We start from the raw sequence: 24,184 nt of genomic DNA, 5'->3' as shown, positions 1-24,184 counted from the left end.
TTATTATTTTCCAGTTACATGCAGATATAATTATCAACATTTGTTTCTATTAGATTTCTAGTTCCAAATATTTCTCCCTCCTCCTCCCCAAGACAGCAAGCAATCTGATATAGGTTATATATTTATAATCACATTAAACATATTCCTGCATTAGTCATGTGGTGAAAGAAGAATCAGAAAGGGTCACAGGGGGAGTCACAGGGTCTTCTTCCTACCCCAGGAACACTAATCTATGTTCTATTTGTCTAAGGTTGCTCTGTGATCTTGGATGAATCTAAAGGCCTCAGTTTCATCAGCTTTAAAATGAGGTGGTTGAGACTTGGAAGTTCAACAGCCAGTCATGGGCCACATCCCATTGCTGATGTGGGACCTTTAAGCTGTTTTTTTCCAAACCAGATCAATTTTTCCCTCCTGTGGCAGTCTGGTGGCCACTGCCTCCCAGGGGCTGACCATAATGGTGCCAGACTTATTTCAGACACTAGATACTGCAGCTCAGAACTCCCTAACTCAAGCGATCCACCAGCCTCAGCCTCCCCAATCATAGGGATTACAAGCTGTGTTCAACTCATTTGGCTGAAACTCACTACTTCTCAAAGCAGTATATTCTGCTTTGTGGTAGCTTTAACTTGAGGGAAGTTTTTTCATTTTATCAAACTGAAATCTGCCTGCTTCCATCCATTGCTCCTAGCCCTGTTTGGTTTCTTTTCTTTCCTTGGCCTTCTATGAACTTCAGCTAGGAGGAGGGGCACAGGTGGTAGTGGTGGCAGATATCCTTCCCTTTTCCCGCCCCCTCCATGCCTTGGGAGAGTGAGAGGAGGGAATGCACAGACAGTCTGAGGGTCACTGCTGGTTTCCAGCTGTCTCTTATACAGGGCACCCAGTGTTAAAAATAGGCCAAACTCTCCTCAACTTGGTAAGACTTTCCAGCAGGAGCTCTGTCAATCACTGGCTTACCCAACCCTTCCCCTGGCAGCCAGTTCTGGGCAAATGGAAAGGGTGACTTCCTGACCACAGCCCGAGGAGTGTGGCAGCCACGAGGTTGAGCCTCGTGGGGTGTCTCAGCTCTGGCTTAAGAGTAACAGGGATGCCAGCCAGCATGAGTCGGGGAAGGCAGTCCTCCTGATGGGCCAACCTCACCCAAGAGACTGCGTTCTCTTCCCAGGAGGTCTGAGTGTTCCCTAGGGCAGGGAGCTCCTTACCCACATGTCCAACCTCACCATGTGGAGAAGAAAAACAGATGGAAAAGTTTAAGTTTACAAGGCTGAGCTAAAGACCCCCAAGGACAACTTCCAGCTCTGAGAATCTATGATTTTATGTTTTCTCTTTTGCAGAAATCAGTGGCTGCATGGAATGTGCCTTGATTGGATGTCCCAAAATTGACCACCAGAGGGAGCTGATGCTCCAACTCAATGGCTATTTCAGAGTCATGGCTCCTTGGACCCCATGACCCTTGACTTTTGTCACTTCATCCCTCTCATTTCTTGTTCTAAATTGCGTAGTCATGTCCCTATATTCTTGCTCCTAGCCTTTAAGAGCTCCAGATACAGATGCTCTACCACCACCATTGATGTTTTACCTTCATCACCATTTTGCATAGAGGTAGAGAATGGAAAGAACACTCAATTTGGAGTCCAGTGACATGTTCAAATGTCACCTCTGCCATTTTTACTAGTTGTGTGACCTTAGATAAGTTGAGCAATGTCTGTGTACCTCAGTTTTCTCCTTTGAAAAAATGACTGATTGGACTAGAGCCAGGGTTTTAACCTTACCTTTTTGGTGTCATAATGTCACTCTAGCAAAATATGTGGACACCTACATGAGGCCATAGTGCACAGAGCACAGAGACTCATCTTTCCGAGTTCAAAGCCACCCTGAGACACTTACTAGTTGTATAACCTCGGGCAACTCACTTAACCCTAATTGCCTCAGTTTCCTCAACTGTAAAATGAGTTAGAGAAGAAAATAGCAAACCACTCCAGTATCTTTGCCATGAAAACCCTAAATAGGGTCACAAAGAATTGACACAACTGAAATGACTGAACAATAATAACAAAGTATGTGGATCCCTATTTGGAATTATTATTGTTGTTGTTATTGTTATTATTATTTATTATTATTATGGGGCAATGAGGGTTAAGTGACTTGCCCAGGGTCACATAGATAGAAAGTGTCAAGTGTCTGAGGCCAGATTTGAACTCAGGTCCTCCTGAATCCAGGACCACTGCTTTATCCACTGCATTACCTAGCTGCCCCTGGAATGTTTTAAAATAATTAATAGAAATGCCAAATTTCAATTAGAAATTAATGAAAATTAAAATGTATTTTTTCCATCCAAGTTCATGTACCCCTTGAAATCTGGGCATCTCTGCATCCCACATTAAGAATTCCTAGACTAGATTATCTCCAAGGCCCTCCCAGATCTTAATTCTATGATCCTCTAATATTCATGAAGCTGATTGACCTTATGAGCTCCAAAAAAGGGATATAAGAAGCCCTTCCTTCCACATAGGAAGAACCAACCAAAGGGTGACCTGGATTTCTTTTTTTTTTCTTTTTCATACATTTTAATTTATTTAGAATTTTCCCCAAGTTACATGTAAAACCAAATTTTCACATCAATTTTTTTAAACTTTGTGTTCCAAATTCTCTTCCTCCCTCCCTCCCCACCCCTCTTTAAGAACTCAAGCAATTCAATATAAGTTATATATATGCAATCGTGCAAAATGTTTCCACATTAGAACTAACAAAAAATTATACTTCAATCTATATTCAGATACCATCAGTTCTTTCTCTGTAGATGGATTTCATTTTTCATAGGTCCTTCTGATAGCATCCTGCTCATCATTTCTTACAGCACAATAATGTTCCATCCTAATCTCATCCGACAATTTGTTCAGCCATTCCCCAATTGATGAGTATCACCCCAAATTCAAATTCAATTTCGAACTACCTACTTGGTACTGGTGTTGCTAGGTCGGAGAGTATGCATGGATTTATAGTCCTTTGGCCATAGTTCCAAATTGCTCTACAGAATGCTTGAATCAGTTTACAACTTTACCAAGAGTGTATTAATGTTGGGACAGCTAGGTGGTGCAGTGGATAAAGCACCAGTCCTGGATTCAGGAGGACTTGAGTTCAAATCTGGCCTCAAACACTTGACACTTACTAGCTGTGTGACCCTGGGCAAGTCACTTAACCTTCATTGCCCTGCAAAAAAACCCAATGTATTAATGTCTCATTTTCTCCATATCCCCCACATTTATCATTTTTCTCTGCTGTCCTATTATCCAAGCCAATAGGTATGAGGTAGTACCCAGAATTATTTTGACCTGAATTTCTCTAATCAATAGTGAGTCAGAGGATGTTTTTTTCATCTGAAAACGTATCTTTTGATCATCTATCAATTAGGGAATGGCCCTTATTTGAACAAATTTGACTCAGCTTTCTATCTATGTGTTTGAGAACTGAGGCCTAGCAGACAAACTTGCTTCAAATATGTTTTTTCAAAATTACCCTTGCTAATTTTATTACCCTCCATCCTATTCCCTTGCCATGACATTTACTCTATTTTCTATCTTCTTTCACCTTATCCCTCCTCAAAAGTGTTTTGGTTTTGTTTGTGTGTTTGCTTGCTTGTTTTTTGCAAGGCAATAGGGGTTAAGTGACTTGTCCAGGATCACACAGGTAGTAAGTGTCAAGTGTCTGAGGCTGGATTTGAACTCAAGTCTTCCTGAATCCAGGTCCAGTGCTTTATCCACTGTGCAACCTAGCTGCCCCCCCAAAGTGTTTTGCTTCTTACTGACCCCTCCCCCATTCTTCCCTCCCTTTCTTCAACCTTATCCCCTTATCCCCTTCCCTTCCCACTTTCCACCACAGCAAGATTATTATACCCACTTGAGTGTGTATGTTATTACCTCTTTGAGTCAATTCTGATGAGAGTAAGGCTCACTCACTCCCCCGCTCCTCCCCCATCTTCTCCTTCACTCCATAAGCTTTTTCTTATTTCTTTTATGTATGAGAGTTGGAATAATGCCCCCTGCGAGGAAGAACATTTTGTGAGCTCTGGCCTGAGGACAAGCCATGTGGCCCTGGCATCAGGAAGTGACGTTTGCTCATGGGGCGATCAAAGCTACCAGCCAATTAGCTTGGAGCTGTGTGTGTGTGCAGACGACCCTGTTTTCATTTTCGTGGGGAGGCTTTTGGGACAAAGGGGCAAGGGCTCTTTTCACCTGGGACCTCGGCTTGGCTGGAGCAGAGATGCTGGCTTCCTTAGATAGATAGATGAAGGAAACTTGGCCTCTTTCTCTCTCCTCACCAAATTGTTATGCTCCTTAATAAATACTTAAAAGTCTAAACTCTTGATAAAGCTTATAATTTATGACAACCACTCATTAGATTTTTAGACAGTTTAGCTAGAATTTTAGCCCTAACAGACAGCAACTTTACATATGTGAAATACTTTACCCCCATTCCATTTCTCCCTTTCCCTTTCTCCCAGTGCATTCCTCTCACCCCTTAATTTTATTTTAAAGGTGTCATCATTGGGCAGCTAGGTGACACAGTGGACAAAGCACCAGCCCAGGACCCAGGAGGACCCATGGCCAAATCCAGAGTGGCCTGGATTTCTAATTAGATGTGCCTATGAGGACATTAGCTTATACAAGAAGATGGATTTTAGCCTGCTCTGGAGATACGAAAGTGTAGGCCTCAGGCTCTGGCTCCCATTCTCAAGGTCCACTTTCTTGACTGACTTTCTTCAAGTCTCAGCTAAATTCCCATCTTCTAAAAGAAGTCTTTCCTGATCCACCCTAATGCTAATGCCTTCCTTCTGAGATTATCTCCAATTTACCCTATATATGTCTTGTTTGTACATTATTGTCTACATGATGCTTTCCCCATTAGACTGCGAGCTCCTTGAGGGCAGGAACTATTTTTGCCTTTCTTTGTATTCCCAGAGTTTAGCACAGTGCCTGGCATATAATAGGTGCTTTAAAAATATTTGTTAACTAGTTGAATGACTTGGGCAACATCAGAATTATAGTCCCCGGAAGTGCCATGTTGGGATTTTTGTATCAATGGTGCCCTAGAAATAGTTATGGGATACATAGACATATACCAATATCACTAGCTACACTCAGCATCTGGGGCTCACCAGTAACAATTTTATTTGATTGTTATACTATGATGATAGGACTAATGGTGATTGACAGCTGAACCAGCCAGAGGCAGAAGACTCGGGAACTCCCAAACTGATTCTCTTTTGCTTTTTAATCATCTGTATCATGCCCCCTAACTGTAGGTAAATCCTAAGGCTCTCTCCTGATCCCCTCTTCTTTTCTTTCTAGTCACTGCTCTCTCTTGTTGATCTCATCAGATCCCCCCTTTTATTTAATTATCATCTCCAAGTGGATGACTGTCATATGAAGTCTCTAGGTTTCATCCTTTTTCTGATCTTCAACATGTATCTTCAGCTGCCTATTGGATATTTCAAACTGTATGACCCAAAGGTATCTCAAACTCAACATACCCAAACTAACGCTAGCCCATTATCTCTCCTCAAAAACCTACCCCTTTCCTCAGCTTGCTTATTTCTATAGTCAAGAATAGAGTCAATAAACATTTATTACATGCCTACTATGTGTCAGGCACTGTGCCAATCTGCCAAAGTCCTATCATCCTTCCAGTTCATCACCTAGAGTTATAATTTTGGCATTATCCTTGACATCTCATATCAGTTGCCAAAACTTGTCATTTCTTTCTCCACATCTTTCACATCCATTACCTTCTCTCTACTCATATGACTGTCATCCTGACTCAGTAAACTGATCCATCAATAAGCATTTATTAAGCTCTTACTATGTGCCAAGCCCTGGAAATATAAATACAAAGAATGAAATTATCTCTACTCACAAGGAGTGGTTCAGGCCCCTTTTACTATTCACTTAGATTATTTCAAAAGTCTCTTAATTCATCTACCTGTCTCAAGTTTCTCCCCTTTCCAATCAACTTTCCACAGAGCTGATGGTCATTTGCTTAAAGTGCAGCTCTAATTAAGTTACTTCCCTATTAAATAAACTCAAGTGGCCCCCTATTGCCTTTAAGATCAAATATAAACTTATTGGTTTGGCATTTAAAGCCATTCACAACTTTGTCCCAGCTTACCTTTCCATTTTTGTTAAAAACTACTTCCCTTTGTATATTCTGTAGTGGGGCAGCTAGGTGGTGCAGTGGATAGAGCACTGACCCTGAAGTTGAAAGGATGTGAGTTCAAATCTCTCCTCAGACATTCACCTCAGTTGTGTGATCCTTTGCAAGTCACTTAACCCCTATTCCCTTAAACATCAGGGGCTATCTCCAGTTGCCTGGATGTGTATCTTGCTACTAGACCCAGATGACTCTGGAGGAGAGAGTGAGGCTAGTGATTTTGCATAGCCCTCCCTCTTTAAATCCAATTCAGTCATAACATCACTTTGATGTCATGGTCTTCTTTGAGAACAAAGGACAAATAACAACAACATTCTATAGTCCAAGCCCACTGGCCTTCCTGCTGTTCCTCATGACATTGATCCCTCAGTTCTATACCTTTGCATTGGCTGTCTCCTATTCCTGGAATTCAATTCCTTTTCGCTTCTAATTCTTTTTAAAAATATTTTACTTTTTTCCAATTACATGTAAAATTTTTAACTTTTTTTTTTCATTTTGAGCTCCAAATTCTCTCCCTCTCCTCTCCTCTCTTCTCCTCTCTGAGGTTTTATATGTGCAGCCATGCAAAACATATTCCCATATTAGTCATGTTGTGGGAAAAAAAAAGACCAAAAAATTTAAAAAGCAAGAAAAGTAAAATTAGTTTTAAAAGTGTGCTTCAATCTGCATTCAAACTCCATCATTTTTTTCTCTGGAGATGGATAACATTTTCATCATGAGTCCTTCAGAATTATTTTAGATCATTGTATTGCTGAGAATAGCTAAGTCATTTGCAGTTGATCATCTCACAATATTTTTTTGTTACTATGTATAATGTTCTCCTGATTCTACTTACTTCACTCTACATCAATTCATTTGTCTTTCCAAATTTTCCTGAAAGCATCCTACTCATCATTTCTTATAGCACAATAGTATTCCATCACAATCATATTTGTTCAATAATACTTGTTCGGCCATTCTCCAATTGATGGGTGTCTCCTCAATTTCCAATTCTTTGCCACCACAAAAGGAGCTACTATAAATATTTTTGTACATATTTTCCTTTCTTTCATCTCTTTGGGATACAGACCTAATAGTGCTTTTGTTGGGTCAAAGAATATACACAGTTTAATACCTTTTGAGCATAGTTCTGAATTGCTCTCTAGAATGGTTGGATCAGTTCATAACTCTACCAACAGTGTATTAGTGTTCACATTTCCCCACATCCCCTCCATAATTAGTCATTTTCCATTTCTGTCATATTAGCCAATCTAATAGGTATGAGGTGGTACCTCAAGAGTTGTTTTAATTTGCATTTCTCTAATCAATAGTGATTTAGAGGGGCAGCTAGGTGGCACAGTGGATGAAGCACCAGCCCTGGATTCAGGAGGACCTGAGTTCAAGTCCGGCCGCAGACACTTGACACTTGCTGGCTGTGTGACCCTGGGCAAGTCACTTGGCCCCTATTGCCCTACCAAAAAAAAATAGTGATTTAGAGCATTTTATATGACTATAGATAGCTTTGATTTCTTCTTTTGAAAACTGCCTGTTATATTCTTTGACCACTTATCAATTAGGAAGTGACTTGTATTCTCATAAATTTGACTCAGTTCTCTATATATTTGAGAAATGAGGCCTTTACTAGAGAAACTTGTAAAAAGTATTTCCCCAGTTTTCTCCTTTCCTTCTAATATTAGTTGCCTTGATTTTGTTTATGCAGAAACCTTTTAACTTAATGTAATCAAAATTATCCATTTTACTTCCCATAATGTTGTCTATCACTTGTTTGGTCATAAATTCTTCCCTTATCCATAGATCTACTGGACAGGTAAACTATTCTATGCTCCTCTAATTTGCTTATGGCATCACCCTTTATGTCTAAATCATGTACCCCATTTTGACTTTCTCTTAGTATACAGTGTGAGATGTTGGTCTGTACCTAGTTCCTCCAGACTGCTTTCCAGTTTTCCCAGCAGTTTTTGTCAAGTAGTGAGTTCTTGTCCCAAAAGTTTGGATCATTGGATTTATCAAAAACTAGATTACTATGGTCATCTAATACTGCATTTTACGTACCTAATCTATTCCACTGATCCACCACTCTATTTCTTTTTTTTTTTTCAGTGAGGCAATTGGGGTTAAGTGACTTGCCCAGGGTCACGTAGCTAGTAAGTGTTAAGTGTCTGAGGCCGGATTTGAACTCAGGTACTCCTGACTCCAGGGCCGGTGCTCTATCCACTGCGCCATCTAGCTGCCCCCAACCACTCTATTTCTTAAGCAATACCAGATTGTTTTGATGATTACCATTTTGCAATAGAGTTTGAAATCTGATATGGCCAAGCCACTTTCCTTCACTTTTTTTCATTGATTCTCTTGATATTCTTGACCTTTTGTTCTTCTAGATGAATTTCATTATTATTTTTTTCTAGCTTTATAAAATAATTTTTGGTAGCTTGATTGGTATGGCACTGAATAAGTAAATTAATTTAGGTAGAATTGTCATTTTTGTCATATTAGCTCAGTCTATCCATGAGCAATTAGTATTTTTCCAATTCTTTATATCTGGCTTTATTTGTATGTACTTCTAATTCTTAAAATTTGTTTTTTCCCTTCAAAACTCAAGTACTGCCTTCTATAGGAAGTCATAAAGAGGTAGCTTGGTACAGGAGAAAGAACTTTGACTTGAAAGTTAGAGGACCAGGGTTCAAATTCTACTTCTGAGGTTTACTCTCTATGTGACCTTGGGCAAGTTTTCAAACTTAGTTTCCTCATCTGTAAAATAAGAGAGTTGGCCTAGCTGAGGCCTCTCCAGCTCTAGGTCAACCATCGTATAAATCTTTTTTGATTCACCCAGTTGCTAATTCCCTCCCCATAAAAAATTAACTTGTATTTATTTTAAATATGTAAATAGGATCACAGGTTTAGTATTGAAAGAAAACCTGGAAGTCATTGATTCCAACTCCCAATTTTATAGATGAGGAAACTCAGATCCAGAGAGTTAGGCCTGAGCAATGACTTGCCCAGGATCATACAGCTAGTAAGTGTCTCAGGCAGAATTCAACCCATGTTCCTAACTGATTCTAGAGTTCTATCCACCATACCAGGGGGTGGAAAATCATAGCTAGAGAGCCAAATTTCTTTTGCCATCTGCTTATAAATGGCCTCTAAACTAAAAATGTTTTTTATATAAAAAACTTTTTTTACATTTCTTATGTTTAAAAAATGTTTTTAAAAAAGCATTTCACATAAGAACCATTCTTAGCTTCAGAGTTATTAAAAAACAGACAGAAGCTTACATTTGGCCCTGAGCCATAGTTTGCTGACTCCTTCACTATAGCATGATAAAATATAAGCTTTTTGAGGGCAGGGACTATTTCACTTTTGTGTTTGTATTGCCCAGAGCCTACCACAGTTCTTGGCACACAATAGGCACTTCATAAATGCTTGTCAATGGACTTATTGATTAGTTCATACTTTCAATATTTTAGGGATACCAGTACTGCCCTCTGCCCACCCACCTGTTATCCTTCATCCTACATGCCTAGTCTACCTCCCTTTATGTTCTTATATGTCTTTGCTGATTAGTGACAATCAATTATGCCACATCTAAAACTCAAGTCATTTTTTATAATATGGAATAGACTACTTAGAATGCCCTTCGAATCACCCAGTTTCAATTCTTCTAAAATTGACACTTTCCATACTTTGTTGCTCTAAAGCATTAATGGGGGAACTTTTCGAATCCCAATATTCTCCTTATATGTTGTATGGGAAACCATATGGTATAATGAGGGAAATGATGTGTATGGGGTCAGAAGATCTGGGTACAAACCTGACCTTTGACACTTATCACCTATGTGACCTTGGGCATGTCACCTCACTTCCTTTGTGGCTTCATTTCATTTTCTGTCAAAGGAGAAAATTCGTTTAGAAGGTGTCACATGTCCCTTAGAGCTCAAAATCTATGATTCTATATTCTTTTTTTCTTTTTCTTTTTTTTTTGTGAGGCAGTTGGGATTAAGTGACTTGCCCAGGGTCACACAGCTAGTAAGTGTTAAGTGTCTGAGGTCGGATTTGAACTCGGGTCCTCCTGAATCCAGGGCCAGTGCTCTATCCACTGCGCCACTTAGCTGCCCCCTCTATGATTCTATATTGAAGAGCACTGAACTCAGATTCTAGAAGACCTAAGTTCAAATTTCAGATACATAGTAGTTGTATGCCCTGAGCTAATCACCTAATCATTCTGAACTTCAGTTTCCTCATTTATGAAATGGGAATAATAATAATAGCTTTATATATATATATATATATATATATATATATATATATATATATATATATATATATATGGAAAGGCAGTATGGAATAATAGATAGCAGACTAACCTGGGATTATAGAACCCTGGGTTCAAATCTCACATGTTAACTGTGTGTGCCTCAGCAAAGCATTTAAGGGCTCATTGCCCTGGGCAACTCTTTAAGACTATAGGTTACAAAGAAGATACTAACCTGCATTAGTAGAGGGCATTTCCTCATCCAAGAGCCATATAAGTAGAGAGAAGATGATGAACGTGAAAGGTGTTGTGGATATAGAAATGACAAGATTTGGCAGCTGATTATGTTGCATGTTGTTTCCCCCAATAGATTGTAAGCTTCTTGAAGATAGGCATTGTCTTTTGCCCCTGTTTGTATCTCTTGTGCTTAGCACAGTACCTGGCATATAGTAGGCACTTAATAAATGTTTATTGATTGATTATTGTGCATCCCTAGGTATCAGGCACTATGGAGAACCAAAGGAAACAGGAAATACAGTATTTGTACTAAAGAAACCTCCATTAGTTTTTGGAGATAGGTGGCTTCCTCTAGGTGATGTGCCAGAGCTACTTGCTCACTCTTCAAGATCTGTCTCCTTCTAAAGTAAACTTATGGAAGATGTTGTTTACTATTATTAGTACTGCTCCTGTAGAAATATTTGATTAAGAATGTAGACTTATAGGATGTCATAAATACTTTTCATTATAGCAAAAATCTAGAAACTAAGGGGGAATCCATCAGCTGAGGAATAACTGAACAAATTCTGGTATACAAATATAATGGGATATTATTGCTCCATAAGAGATGACAAAAGGCAAAGTTTCAGAGAAACCTGGGAAAGTTTGAAGTTTGAAGAATTATTTTTTAAGTAAATACTCCTTCATTTAAAGTTTTGAGTTCCAAATTTTATCCCTCCTTCCCCTCCCCCAATAACAATAGTAGTGCAAAGAAAAACAACTTTGAAAGACTTAAGGACTATGGTCAATAAAATGATTAACCATTATTCCAGAATAACAGTAATGAAGCATGCTACCTCCCTCCTGACAGAGGGGTGATGGATTCAAGATGCAGAATGAGCCACACATTTTTAGACATGACTGATGGGAATTTTTTTTGCTTGACTATGCATATTTGTTACAAGGGTTTTGTTTTTCCTTCCCCCTCCCTGACTACATGGAGCGAGGAGATAGAAGGGAGAAGAGGGAGAAGTATAGCATCTGTTTCCCCTTCTATTCCCAAAATAAGAAGAGAACAAGAGGAATTACAGATAAGCAAGATAGCTTTGAACATTACATGTTGAATTTACTACATATATTGTTGTTTGTCCTTCATACTCAAAGAGGCCCATGACATCAGGGTGATGCCATAACTTGCAGTGAATTGGATTTAAGTGAGGAAGGTCTGTAAAAAGTCACCAGGCTCACTCTCTCCTCCGTAGTCATCTAGGTCCAGTGGCTATATATATATATATATATATATGTATATGTATATATATATATATATATGCACATCTGTATCAGGACAACGGGAGATGGCCCTGAGTGTTTAAGGTAATTGAGGTTGTGACTTGCCCAGGGTCAAACAGCTAGTAAATGTCTGAGGTGATATTTGAACTCAGGTCCTCTTGACTCAAGGCCAGTGCTCTATCCACTGTGCCACCTAGCTGCCCACTACACACATAAAAGGAAAAACAACCTCCAACCTTCATATTACAGAGATTTATTTTCAAGTGTAATCTTTTCTTCTACAATGTATATGAAAATGCTTGTTTTATTGGGTGTTATTAAAAACTCCCAATAAAACAAGCATTTTCATATATAGTAGAAGAAAAGATTATACAGAATTTAAAAATGATAAAATGACATAAAAAAGAATGTCTGAGCTGGAAATCTTGTTCAATCTTCTCATTTTTGCTGGTGAGGAGAGGCCAAGAGAGATGAGATAACTTGCCCTGAGTAACACAGCTAATGTCACTACTGGCTTTGAGGATCTTTTCATGACACTTCACCAAGGCAGTTGAGTGGGTGATAGAGAATAAAGGGAAAGGGTACTTGAGCTCTAAAAATAGAGTAAGATACTGGGGATGACAAGGATACTTAGATTACAGTGGGGAAGATTTTATTGAACAAATAATTTGTAAATGTCCCAAGCACATCATCTCTGCAGATCCAGAATACATTTGTCCCAGGGTCCTTTCCTTACAGAGCTGCTCTTTCAGGAGGTCTCTGTCTTAGCTTCTCTACAATCCAACTATCACTTATAGTCTTAGAGAGTTCTGAGGCTCAGAAATTAAATAGCATTATCACAGAAGTGGGTTTTGGACCCAGATCTTACTGACTCCAAGTCCAACACTCTAATCCATGCTTCCCTCTCTCTTTCTTTTTTTTTTTGTGGGGCAATGGGGGGGTTAAGTGACTTGCCCAGGGTCACACAGCTAGTAAATGTCAAGTGTCTGAGGCCAGATTTGAACTCAGGAACTCCTGAATCCAGGGCCGGTGCTTTATCCACTGTGCCACCTAGCCACCTAGCCACCCCCTCTCTTTCTCTCTCTCTCTCTCTTTCTTAATCTAACTCATGTTAATCAAGGTGCTTTATCTGTAGCAGGAGCTGAGGCATTCACTATAAGTCTCTCTCAGGATCTCCACGGACCAGGGATCCTCAAGTGAGCCAGCCATTTATAGCTACTGACAATCCCCAGCAGCTGGGGAGTCTCTGGCTGCATCCCAATGTTCAGATCAAATTGAAAATGCTCCTGGCTTAAGCTGACAGCTGGGGAAGTTGTGCCCCCATGTTCTACTTACAGCCCAAGCTGGCAAAGTGCTGTTCGTCCCTGACTTCTTGATATAGTGCTGGGATTGGAAATGACTATTTTCTTTCAGGGGTATTCCTTTCGAGGGAATTCCTTCAGCTTCTTCTCTAGGGAGGAGGAAGATAAACTGGATCACCTGAGCACTGGACTTGGCATCAGGAAGACCTGGGTTTGAATTTTCTTTCAGACATTTACTAGCCATGTGACTCTGAGCAAACCATTTGATGTCCCTGGGCCTCAGTTTCCTCATTTGTAAAATGAGGATGTTGGATTGGATAAAGTCTAAGGTCCTTTCCATCTCACAATTTGTGATGTTATGATTTCTCAAGATCCTTTCCAGAGCAAAGAGTCTTTTGACCAGATAACATAGTTACCATATCACCATAGATCTTTGGAGAGTCTGGCTGGGTTAACAATTTCATAGTTTCTTGACTCTCCGATGGGCTTGAGTACCCTACAAAACATTTCAGATTTAGCTCCTGCACACCACTGGCTGGTTCCACTTTAAGGTAAATCTCATATGACAACCCCTGGGGAAAAAACCCTGGGAAAAGTCTATGGTTAAGAAAAATAAATGATATATAGAACTTGACAGTTTACAGAGTACTTCCTATGCATCATCCAGCTTGAGCCTCATAAAACAACCCTGCGGCGATGTAGGTAATTTGAGGTATCATTATTTCCATCTTACAGCTGAAAAAAACTGAGGCTCAGAGAGATCAAATTACTTTCCCATAGTAATACAGCTAGTAGGTATCAGAAGTGGGATTTGAAACCACAACATCCTGAATCCATGTCTGATATTCAAGCCTCTGACTCCATAAAGCAGGAAGATCTATTGGGTATCTATTTGCTAAGCATATAGTCAGCTAGAATTTGAGGTTCAGGGGCAGTTAGATGGTGCAGTGGATAGAGCACCAGCCCTGGATTCAGGAGTACCTGAGTTCAAATCCAACCTCAGACACTTAATACTTACTAGCTGTATGACCCTGGGCAAGTCACTTAACCCCAATTGCCTCACTTAAAAAAAAAAAAGAAAAGAAAAAAAGAAATTCAGGTTCACCATGGTATAGAACTCCTGTCAGTGACATTGTCACTCTACTTGGTGTTGGCACAAGAGCTTTTTGTTTTGTTTTATTCCTGAACCCCAAGACAAGAGGGGTATTGTACTAGTATACTATTATTTAAGGATTTAAAAAAACTAATTATCACAGTAGCTTATTGTCTAAGGCTTTCCCAGTCCCAGTCCCTGTCCTTAAACTTGAATTTAGTTTGTTCTCTGCTCTTCTGGTTGTCTTTCATTTGTTTTTTGGGGTATTTTGCTTTGCATTATTTTACGTGGATGTTTGCTGGTTTCTCTACAGACCTGATAGCCATCTGTCTTAATAGCATTATGCTTGTCTTGATACATTAGTAATGTATCCCATTACATTAGTGTACCATCATTTATTTAACCATTCTCTTACTAGTGAACATTTAGATTCTTTCCAGGTTTGCTGTGGGTTTGGGTTTTGGGGTTTTTTTTTCCTTCCCATTACAAAGAGTGCTGCTACAAAAAATATTTCAACAATCAACTTTTAAAAAATTGTTTTGATGATGCTTTCAGGATATGTTCCCTTAAGTGGAAATATTGGGATAAAGGGTATGGTTGTTTTTGTACTTTTCCCCTTGCAATTATTTTTGTTTTTCTTTTTTAACCTGCCCTTACCCTCTGCCACCCCCATCCATTCTCTCCTACTCTATATTGTCTGTTGGTTTGAATTTGCTCTGGCCTCTGCTTCTCCATTGCCATTACCACCATCTGCTTAGTCCAGGCTCTGCTGGATCAATGGAGTCTAGCTTCTCCATTCTACCAAGAGGTAGCTACCCCTTGCCATTAAGCCAAGACGTCTCTCCCAGACCACCCACAGAGCCCAATTATGCTCTGAAGGAGGCCAAAGTCACTTCCACACAGGGGTGTGTTTGGTAAATGTTTAACAATTAGCTCTCCAGGTGCGGGTGAGGGATGTGATCACAACACACCCTTAAGTTTAATTTGTATTATTTACACTTTCTCCAGCACTTTTAAAAGTGTGGACGGTCAACACAACTACAAGAAAAGCCCTGAATTATAGCGCTTGTCAATTTCTAAGGTGTCAGTGTTCACACTGAAAATTTTACTATGGAGATGGTGGAAGCAAGCACCAGCTGCCTGCCCCCCCCACCCCCACCCCCATCCCCATCCCCAGTCACAGGGCCAGGCAGTCAAGGTTCCAGAACTGGTAATTTCCCTCCCCTCCCTTTTCTTTAAGGTAAGGAGGCAAGAATGAGGAGCTCTAGGCTCTAGCTTCTTCCCAAAGCCCAGGGAAATGCATCTCTGAGCAAGAAGGAGAGATGTGGAGGGTTTTATATTAGAAGTGGCTTCAACTATAAAAAAAAATTAGCAGGATGCTATCAGAAAAAAACCTGGAAAGACTTACATAAACTGATGCAAAGTGAAATGTACTATATACAAAATAACAGCAATATTGCAAGATAATCTGCTGTGAATGACTTAGTTATTTTCAGCAATGCAATGATCCAAGACAACTCTAAAGGACTTATGAAAAATGCAGTCCATCTACAGAGAAAGAACTGATGGTATCTGAATACAGATGGAAGTATATTTTTAAAAAAGAAGAAGAAGAAGTAGCTTCAAATTCTGATGCTAACTCCTTGGGTGATTTGGGGCCAAGTCACTTAATCTCCCTCAGTTTCCTCATCTGTAAAAGGAGGTTAGACTAGGTGACCCTGAAAGTCCTTTCTAGTTCTAAACCTCTGATTATATGGGCTAAAGTTCTGAGAATCTGAGCATATCTGCTGAGGGAAGGGGAGACTGGTGTATGAAAGGGTACCTGAAGTCATGTCACTAGAAAGGTTAAATGAGCACAAGCAAGTGATCCTCAGTTACTTCATCTGGAAAAGAGGGAGAATGAATAAATTAAAAAAGCATTTATTAAGCCCTTACTCCATAAGGTACATACTACAGGTAACTGGGTAGTGAAGTGGATAGAGTCCTAGCACTGGTGTGAAGATAGACCTGAGTTCCAAACCTGCATTAGACACTTAGCTGTGTGACCCTGGACAACTTATTTAACTTCTCTCAGCCTTAGTTTCCCTAATTAGGGATAATAATAGCACCCACCTCCTGGGTTCTAAGGTTAAAATTAGCTATTTATAAAGCATTTTTAAAGCCTTAAAGTGTTATATAAATGTCAGTTGTTACTATCAGAATCAAGGACTTGAGGAGGGGCAAGGGGAGAGAGGGATAGGATTTGGAACTCAAAACTGTAAAAATCCACTGATGTTTAAAAAATTGTTTTAACATGTAATTGGTGAAAAAAATAAAACTTTAAAAAAAAAGGGGGGGGGGACAGCTAGGTGGCATGGTGGATAGAGCACCAGCCCTGGATTCAGCAGGACCTGAGTTCAAATCTGGCTTCAGACACTTAACACTTACTAGCTGTGTGACCCTGGGCAAGTCACTTAACCCCAATTGCCTCACCAAAAAAAAAGGGGGGGGAGGGACAAGGACTTGGAGTCAGGAAGATGTGAGTTCCAGTCCTTACCAGGAAAAGTTACTTAACCTCTCAGCCTCAGTTCCCCATCTGTAAATGGGGATAATAATAGCACCTATTTCCCAGGGTTGTTGTGAGGATCAAATAGCATATAAAAGTGCTATATGATCATAGGCATTATTTGCCAAATAAGTGCTGCTATGAAAATCTTTTAACAACTAGCTCTTTTGAAATTTTGTTAATCTCTTCAGGTTATGTTCCTCAAAACAGAATTTTTGGCAGCAACATTCCCCTGAGCCACAAGAAGGAATCTATGATTGAGTAAATGAATCCCTTAACCAAAGCCTGGGGCTCTACAGCCTGGGCAGAAGTTAGGGGAGTTGGTGGGGCAGGGAGCTGTCCCTCCAGGTCAGAAGGCCACTCCCTCTGAGTATCTCCCCAGGCCCAGGCCATCACAATGTCACAAGGCCAGCAGAGGGTGCTGTGGACAAAGCCTTGGCCAGGCCCGTACTAGCTCCCAGGGCACCATGTGCTTCTCTGAGCTGCAGACGTAGTGGGACTTAGAGGGTGCTCTGCCTCCGCCCCCGCTCCTGAGGGTGTGTGGGCATAGGGCTGGAGGCGGGATGCGAAGACTGTGAGGACTGTAAGGGGCTCCCTGACTTCACCAAAGAGGGAATGGGGACCTGCCTGGTGCCACTCGGCCTGCTGCAGCAAGGCGGAGAGGGAGGAATGCTCCCTGTGTGTTTGCTGTGCGTGGGGGTGGGGGTGGGGGTGGGAGTGAGGATTGGGAAATTGGAACTGTGAAGCTGGGGGTAGGAAGGGACCTTTGAGACCATCACACTAGCCCAGTCTTGCCAGGACAGGAATCTCCCTCTCTGTCATGCCCAACTAGTGGGAAGCTGTGGGGTGCTGGAGTTTGGAGAAGAAAGGTTGCCAAGATGAGTGCCTTCTCACCCCCGCCCACCCCCTTCTCCAGCCCCTGGCCCAGCCCTCTTATCCTCTCTCTCCACTGCCAGCCCGGCTGACTGATGAAGTCTAACGCATGCTGTGTTCTTTGCCTGGGGCAAAGTCCTCCTGGCAGCATCCTGGGTTTGGCCTGAATTGCCCCCCATTCTCCCTCCCACTCCCTCTCCCAAACCTCTCAGGTCCCAGAATGAAAGACTGGCAACCCCCACCTCCCCCCATATCTCATACTCCCCACACAGAGCCAAGTCCCTTTGCCAGCAGAGACACTTGAGCCGGGAGATTACCCCGGCTCACTCAATTACCAGCAGCAGCTCATGTGATTGGCATTTGTCCAGGGAGGCATATGCAGTCCAGGCCTTCGAGCTGGGCACACAAGGCTATTTAGTTCCTGCTAGGTTTAATGTTGGAGAGAGTAATCTGGGTATGGTTTTCCTATTGTGTGCAAGATGTGTCTGGCGCCTGACCTAGTCCCCTCCCCCCAGACTAGGCAGGTAAAAAGAAATTCCCAGTCAGCTCTTTTTGGGAGAGCAAAGAAGGGGGGTGGGGGTGGGGGTAGGGAGCAGTTAAATAAAGTATAAAAGATCTAACAGAATTTTTATTTCCTGCATTTCATTATAAATTGCAATATTTACTGAAAAGGACAATCAGAATACCTGGATATAAATGTTAGGCCTGTTCATAATGCCATGGGTGGCATTGGGCAAAGATCTTACATATGAGGGCTTCAGTTTCCCACTTTGTCAGTTGGGCCTAGGAATGGGCACGAGGTTAGAGAAGAAGGAGCTGGGGCTTTACAAGTAGAGCTGGTGATCATGCTGTACCTGTGTTTGAGGCAAAGGGGCAAGAATGGGAACAAAGGGGGCGTGGTGATCTCTGGTCCCACCAATGTGGTATAGTGGATAGAGTGCTGTACTTGGACTCAGAAAGACTTGATTATAAATTGCAATGGACACTTCCTAGCTGGATGACCATAGGCAAGACTCTGAGCCTCAGCTTACTTATCTGTAAAATAGGGGTGATAAAAGTACCTACCTAACCAGTTTGATGTGAAGCTTAAATGAAATGGAGAATATAAAGTGCTTTGTAAGCCTGGAAAAGTGCTCTGTAAATGTGAATTATTATTATCCGTAAAATGGCTTCACAGGGTTGTTATGAGGCTCCAACCATAATGTTTTTCAAGTCCTAAAATGTTATAAAATGTCAGCTCTGATTATTAAAGGATTGGGGGCATTTTTAAGGGGGTGGCTGGCTTAGGCTACTAGCAGTCATTCTGTAAGAGCACAGAACATACGATCGAAATACAACACAATACAAATATTCAGCAGATATTTGTTGAATGAACCACTGAGTTGTAGCTGTTGGGAGGAAATAATCTGGTCTTCATTTTACAGATGAGGAAACAGACCCAGAAAGAGTAAATTATTTTCCCCAGGATCATACACCTGGTTAGCAGCTGAGCATAGGCTAGAGCTGATCTCCCGTCTCACAGCCAAATGCTCTCTTTAATATCATGAAACTGACTCTGGACATAATAATAATGTTTACTATGTGCTAAGCACCTTATAATTATTATCTCATCTGATCCTTACAGCCACCCTTTTGTGTTGTTATTATCCCCATTTTATTGATGAGAAGACAGGCAAACAGAGGTTAAGGTAAGTGTCCCAAGCTGAATTTGAACTTGAGTCTTTCTGATTCCAGGTCCAGAGTTCTATTCACTGTGATAAATGAAGAGCAGAAGTGGAAGAGTGCATTTGGTATGTTCTAAGGATTCTCTCTTGGCCTTACCACTGGGAAAGTCTGAGTGCTCCAAGGAGGGCCTGAAATACTCCTAGATTTGATGCCTCTTATGTTTCTAATTTTATATCTCTGTAATGTGGGGAAACCTAAGACCTCCCCCTCTGCAGCTGTGGCTATTCCCCATCTTTTTTTCTAGGCTCAGACGGGAAACCCAGCTGACTCTTAAAAGGGAAAGGGGAAGGAATAGGGAGTAGAGGAAAAGGGGAAGAGCGAGGGACGTGATGCCAGCTGCCCAGCAACCATTTCGGGAAACCTTGTGGAATAGGCAGTGCGATACGGGGCTAGTGTGGATGGCATGGCTACTAAACCCAGACCCAGCACTGGTCTGTCCTCTAGACCTGCTTCATCAGAAGCAGGAAGAGTTTGTAGCTAGTTTTACTCGCCTCTCAGTTCTCCTAGTTCCATGCCTTCTGGAATCCGGGCCTTTCTGTGAGCACCGTCGAGACACTCTTTATTGGGTGATTCCTTCGAGTAGAGAAAGGGGTCTTGGGGACTGAGCAGGGAAGGGGGCCAAAGGGAGACATTTGGAGCAGCTGCCCCAATCGAGCGAGAAGGCGTCCCGCCGGCTGAGGTTGCTTAGTCCATTCCAAATACCCACCTCGGCCCCCCAGACTCTGTTTTGGTATGTTGGAGGGACAGAAATAAAACATGTTGATTTAGCAACCAGGCAAAACAGCAACCAAAGCTAGCCGGTTGCTGGGGGAAGCAGGAGAGAGAAGGGGAAGAAATCGTGAGGGCAGCTGGTTCTTCATCTAGGCTTCTCCACCTGTTAGAATTGTTTGAGATACACATTTAAGGAAGGATGGGGGAAAGAATCAAGCTCCATCTTCCCCAGCGGTGAAATCCCAAGGGTTACAGCTGTCTCGTTAATTCTCTGACCCCATGGCCCACCAGCTGCAACTGGGTAAAGGAAAGTGTAGGGGGCAGTTAGGTGGTGCAGTGGATAAAGCACTAGCCCTGGATTCAGGAGGATCTGAGTTCAAATCCAACCTCAGACACTTGTCACTTACTAGCTGTGTGACCCTGGGCAAGTCACTTAACTCTCATTGCCCTGCCAAAAAACAATCCTGTAGCTTATCATTTTGCATCTTAACAAAACACTCCTTAAACCTAACTCCTTCCCTCTCACAAGGCAACAAATATCAATTATTGCATACTTTTCAGTGCCTATCATGGTGCTTTGTACATGGTGGACACTCAATATTTGGGTTTTTTTGTTTTGGGGTGGGTTGTTTTGGGGGGGCAATGAGGGTTAAGTGACTCTCCCAGGGTCACACAGCGGGTGTCAAGTGTCTGAGGCCAGATTTGAACTCAGGTATTCCTGAATCCAAGGCCAGTGCTTTATCCACTGCGCCACCTAGCTGCCCTCAGACACTCAATATTTGTTGAACGAATGGCCTTACCCACTTCAAATCAGCAGAGAAAGAATCAAGACAAGTCCCTTTAGCCTCTTGCCCAAGGTCACACTCACCTTGTTCGGGAGAGAGCTGATTCTAACACTAGCACCTGGGACTCTATCAACCATTCTAACGATGATAAGAACCTGAATTCAGATACAGAATGTTTGTTCTGGATCTTTTCCTTCAACAAAAACCTCTTCAGCAGCCAGGGAAGCAGGGTCAAAAGCAGGACTGGGCAGAAGACAGAGGAGAGGAGGGTCAGATTTCCATGAGGCCCCATTCCTGTCATTTTGAACTCTTTGGTTCCTGAGGCTTTCTTTCCCACTGCACAAGATCAGAAAGTGCATGTTCCAACATAGAGAATCTCCCAGGGGACAGCTAGGTGGCACAGCGGATAAAGCACAGGCCCTGGATTCAGGAGTACCTGAGTTCAAATATGGCCTCAAACACTTGACACTTAACTAACTGTGTGACCCTGGGCAAGTCACTTAATCCTCATTGCCCTGAAAAAAAAAAGAGAGAGAGAGAATCTCCCAGAGTTGTCCCAGCCTAGTTGCCCTGGTAGTCAGTTGCCCTTACATAAATATCCTACACATCCAGGAAGTAGCTGGCTTCCATTCCCTCAGTCTGAATTCATATCTCTGTGTGTGTGTGTGTGTGTGTGTGTGTGTGTGTGTGTGTGTGTGAAACTCTTAGAGGATTGTTCAGGTGCTAGACACAGCTCCACATACAGTAGAAAAGCCTGTATATTCCTCAGTTAGAAAGTCTGAAGAAAAGGAGACCTCAGCTCAACCTCAAATCGACCTTTGTTGCCAGGGTGACCATGGCTCAGGATCATTCAGGAGAATCCCAGAGTTCAGGCTGTAGCCTCTGTTCTTTCTCTTCCTTTTCCTTGCCATTTTTCAACTTCTTCGGATGTTAGAGGGACTTAGCATGGGCTGTGAAAAGCACCCAAACATTTAGGTTGCTCCATCAAACCTAATCTTTAAAGCCAAGCTTGGGGGCTGGGAAGGGCCACGTGCTAGCACCAGACTGGAGGGCTGATAGCCAGGGTTCCAGTTAGGTGACAGAGCCCCAGCAACATGCATAACATTTATACCATTTCTTTCCACCATAACACTTGTGGCCATCTGACCAGGTTGGTCATATTGAAGAATTGTTTTAGTTGACTTGAAATTAGTTGTCTTGAGATTTTGGTGGCACTCTGGGCTGTTGCTAAGTTTAGGAGGAATCAGTTTTAGAGGGCAAACAGACTCTGGGTTAAATATGCTTTTTAGCAGATGTGGTGGTGTGGATTCCATTGGGAGCTCATGAATTACTGTTGCTATTGCTTTTTCCATACCTTGCAATCTAGCCTGAAGTTTTCACTTGGGTAGAGTTGGAGAAACAGGCTATGTAGGAAAGGGAAGGATTTGGGGTAGGGGACACCATAGATTCACTATAGATTCATTCCAGACCCCTTCTATCAAGCTGGTATAAATATTATGCATGTTGCTGGGGCTGTCACCTAACTGGAAGCATATTTAACCCATGTCTGTTTGCCCTCTAAAACTGATTCCTCCTAAACTTAGCAACAGCCCAGAGTGCCACCAAAATCTCAAGACAACTAATTTCAAGTCAACTAAAACAATTTTTTTTAATTAAAAAAAAAACTGTTAGCAGAGTCAATCTCCTAGTAAAAGAATCCAACAAGTCCAAAATGGTTGGGAATTGAAACTGACATCCCGAGTCTTAAAAAACCACTGAAGGGGGCAGCTAGGTGGCACAGTGGATAGAGCACTGGCCCTGGATTCAGGAGGACCTGAGTACAAATCCAACCTCAGACACTTGACACTTACTAGCAGTGTGACCCTGGGCAAGTCACTTAAACCTCATTGCCTCACCCAAAAAAACAAACAAACAAACCACCAAGCTAAAGCTTGACCAGATTTGGAACTTTGCGGTTTTCCTTTTCCCTCCCCCAACCCCAATCTTTTGGGGCATGAGGGGAGAAGGTACAGCAGTTAAGGAGAAACAAAGGTTCTTATTCATGATAATCAAAGCAAATTTCCTAGAAGAGGTAGTCATGGTTCAATGAGGCATCCTAGAGGCTAGGCTTACTTTGTCTATAGAATCATAGGTTTATAACTAAAAAGGATATGAGAGAGGGGCAGCTAGGTGGCACAGTGGATAGAGCACTGGTCCTGGAGTCAGGAGGACCTGAGTTCAAATCCAGATTCAGACACTTGACATTTACTAGCTGTGTGACCCTGGGCAAGTCACTTAACCCTAATTGCCTCACCAAAAAAAATAATAAAAGAAAGGACCTGAGAGGCCATTGAATCCAACCCTTTCTTTTGATAGATAAGGAAACTGAGGCTGAGAGGGTGGCTTGTCCAGGGTCACACAGCTACTAAGTGGGCAGGATCTAAACCCAGGATTTAATGACTTCATGTCCAGCTATGCCCTATGCAAGTATGTTTCTCTCCTGCATTTCAAGTTATGTTGAATTCAATCCCACTGTTCTGGGAGTCTAGACAATGTATTTGTAGCTCTGCCTTATCTTGGGGATGATGCCTTTGCAGGACAGAACTGTATTCATTCCTTAAATGGATCTACCAAGTATGGGCTCTGAAATTAGCAAGATTAATTTTGACACACAATTGGAAAGACTGATTATCCCCAAGTGCACTGTGGCTGGAGGCTGGGCCTTTAAATCAATTCATTCAAGTCCTCAGGATTGCAGTTGTGTTGAGGTCAACACAGGGCAGGGGAGGGAGAGATGTTTTTAAAAGGACTATAAAAGTACAGCCGATCCACTCTCTGTAGCTTAGTGCTGGCAGAGAACAGCTCTTAATTTTCCAGAGCTGTCCTACTCCTTATTTGTTCAGACTCCAGATTCCTCTTTCATTGATGTCTGCCCTGGCTGTGACTATGTATAGCAAGTTACAGTGTTTTAGTGATCTGTAATCTCTGGCTAGACATTGAAGAGACACTGATGAGATGGTGGAAAAATGCTGCTGTGTTTATGTGTCAAATGCACCTGATACAAAACAATGTTCTTCATACAAAACAATGTTCTTCGTAGAGGACCCTGTAAAGGAAGAATCTAAGAGCATTCTGGTATTCATCTCATTCCAGCTCTTGGGTTGTTAGAACTGAACAACAGATGCAACAGGAAAAAAAAATTCAATGTGTACG

Source organism: Dromiciops gliroides, chromosome 4 (genome assembly GCF_019393635.1).
Source record: "Dromiciops gliroides isolate mDroGli1 chromosome 4, mDroGli1.pri, whole genome shotgun sequence".
Taxonomy (NCBI): domain Eukaryota; kingdom Metazoa; phylum Chordata; class Mammalia; order Microbiotheria; family Microbiotheriidae; genus Dromiciops; species Dromiciops gliroides.
Note: the sequence above shows the minus strand (reverse complement) of the source record.